The following is a 2,723-nucleotide window of genomic DNA, read 5'->3' on the forward strand; positions in this document are numbered from 1 at the left end:
GTGTTAAGTACATGTACAGACAAATCCTAACATGGAATTCTCACGCTGAACTGTGTGTATTGAGTCTTCATTAGTGTCACTGAATCATTAGCTTGTAGCATTGGAGTTCCAGTCATTGGTGACTAAAAGCATTATGGTCGGTTCATTCGCAGTGATTCACGGGACTTGCTTAAAATGTGACTTTGAAGATGTGGAAATCACAGAGATGATCAATATGTGGTAACTTTGTTGGTAAAGATCTGTTTGTCAGCAAGTTAGCATTGCACCACTAGCCTATAACAGGGTCGCACTAATGGACAGTTTGAAACATAAGGTAGAATTTATGCAGCAAAACCAGATAAATTATGTTACATTCTATCCATCCTACTTGCTTTTTAAAACCGAGTGACTATATTACCACAGTGTAACTCAATTGTGGACAATTCGGCTAATGTAATGTAAAGCTGCCAGCCTCTAGCAGAGCTAAGGAGTGGGCTACAGAGAGATATTTGTGTCATTTTCAGTCTTCAGCCCCAACTGATACTGACTCAAGTCATTTGACAACTTTTATTACATTTTATCAACATGTTTATAAAAACAAAGAGTAGAACTAAATCAAAGCAAATATGTACATTGGTTAAAGGATTGTCGGTTATGTCGGATCTACTGAATGACTAATGTAAAGAGAGTTTGTGTTACAAGCAAATGCTCCAGCCTACACATTTTCGGTTTACTTATTTAAACTTTTATTATTTCCCCTTCTGGCTTATTGCCAATGGAGACGAAGGACAAGGAACAAGGACATATGAATATTGACTTTATTTATACATGTGTATTTGAGTTTAATAACCGAAATAAACTAAACATACTATGCAGTAGTGTTTCCCAACAGCTGGAAATATATTGTGATGTGTAAAATAGGTGGAGTTCACCTTTTAAAACTGTTGAAACTCACAACTGAACCAAAACTGTCAATAATGTAAAACCATTATGAACAGTGGTTCTGTTGCTTATTGACCTACATATTGAGGTGCATTTGAAGGGTTATGCAATGGCTTGAGTCAAACTGAGCAACAGGATTTGAATCAGAAAGGGTTTTCTAAACATTTACCTTTGTCAAATAGTAACCATAATGTAAGAATTAGCAATTTTAAAAAGGTAAAGCATCTAATATGGTCTCATATATTCTATTACTGTGTGAGAGGAGAAGCAGTCCTCATGGTGTTTAGGCTACCATGTGGCTTACATGTATGGAAGTCGACTTTATTTATATAGCATGTCTCAGAATAGCAGATCCAAAGCGCTTCACAGTTGATAAAATGTATAAAAATGTATAATAATACACAGCATGAAAACAGCAAATAAAAATACAGTTTGTAAAATGGAAACAGACACTCAACAATAAAAGCAATATAAACAAATTGCGGTTTTGGTTTTTGTCATGCACTGTGCCACTTGCCCCCTACCTTGTGTGTACTGCGCGGATAAGTCAGGCAGACATATGAAACTCATCACCATTTTCTCATTACCTCATCATCTTCTCCCTAATACTCCTCTTTTTGCCTCTCATTAGGCTGTAAATCCGGACCCGGCTCTCTAGATTTACTGCACAATTTGTGTCTTTGAAAATATGTGTTTCCCTTGGCGGTGTGTCTTCACCTCAAATTCTCGCCAGGGAGGAAAATAACCAAATCATTTCAAGTCAGTTGTGGCTTTTTTTTTCTTAGAGCGTTTTAAATGGCTTTAGAATTAATGGATGCCACCTACTGAAAGTAACTTGCCTCATAATGAACTTAATGTAATTTAATTATTTTAAACCTTTCCTATCCTTTGATTCGTCAATAAATCTTTCTCTGTGTTAGTCCACCAATGCTTACTGTGTGAACTGCTAGTCCTTCATTTTACTGGAAATATTAGAGCTATTGACACAGCAGCAATGAAATCTATCATCAAAGTAATGCAGATTCTGTTTTTGTTCCAGCATATATTGAAAAGGCATGTATCAGAGAGACAAAGTGGTACCTTGTTTATGTCCATTTGAAATCCCATCCATCAAATAGCTGATGCTTATCTGGGTTTGGGTAACAGCAGACTGAGGTATACTAAACATGCTGAACCCTAGCCAAGTCCTCCAGCTCATCCTGGGGAATGTTTCCAGGCCAGATGGGGTATTTAATCTCTCCAATGTGTTCTGGACTTGCCTTGGGGTCTCCTCCCAGTTGGACTTGTACAAAAGACCTCTAGGCAACAAGGCATCCAAGAGGCATGACCATAGGTGGTGCCAGAGATTTTGTTTTGCTTGAGCTAGGTAGAGGCTGTGTTATTCACTGGTGACAGAATATTCTGGTCTAACCAGCCCACTTTCCTTGTTGTGATTGTTTTTGGGGTTGGTTTCATCTTAAAGGTTGGATGCGCAGCAATGCTGGGTAAGTGAGAGGCGGTGGAGGAGCTACTGTACCTGTCACATGTGTTTCTCCATGCCTGCCTCCACTTCATCATTTCCACTAGTTTCTGGTTCATTTGGCAAGGTTCTTTTATAGTGAAACTGTGGCGTCTTGCTCTATGTGAGCAACATGAACTCAAGTAGGTGATTCCAGCACAGCCAATATGGTAAATGGGGGGTCCTTTCGAACTAATCAACCAGGGAATATTATAAACAGCAGCCAAATGAAGAAAACTCACAGGAGTTTATATAACAAGCACCTGGTAGTTTCTTGGGGGGCTACACTGTGGCTATTGTCATT

This window comes from Scomber japonicus, chromosome 22 (assembly GCF_027409825.1).
Source record: "Scomber japonicus isolate fScoJap1 chromosome 22, fScoJap1.pri, whole genome shotgun sequence".
NCBI lineage: Eukaryota > Metazoa > Chordata > Actinopteri > Scombriformes > Scombridae > Scomber > Scomber japonicus.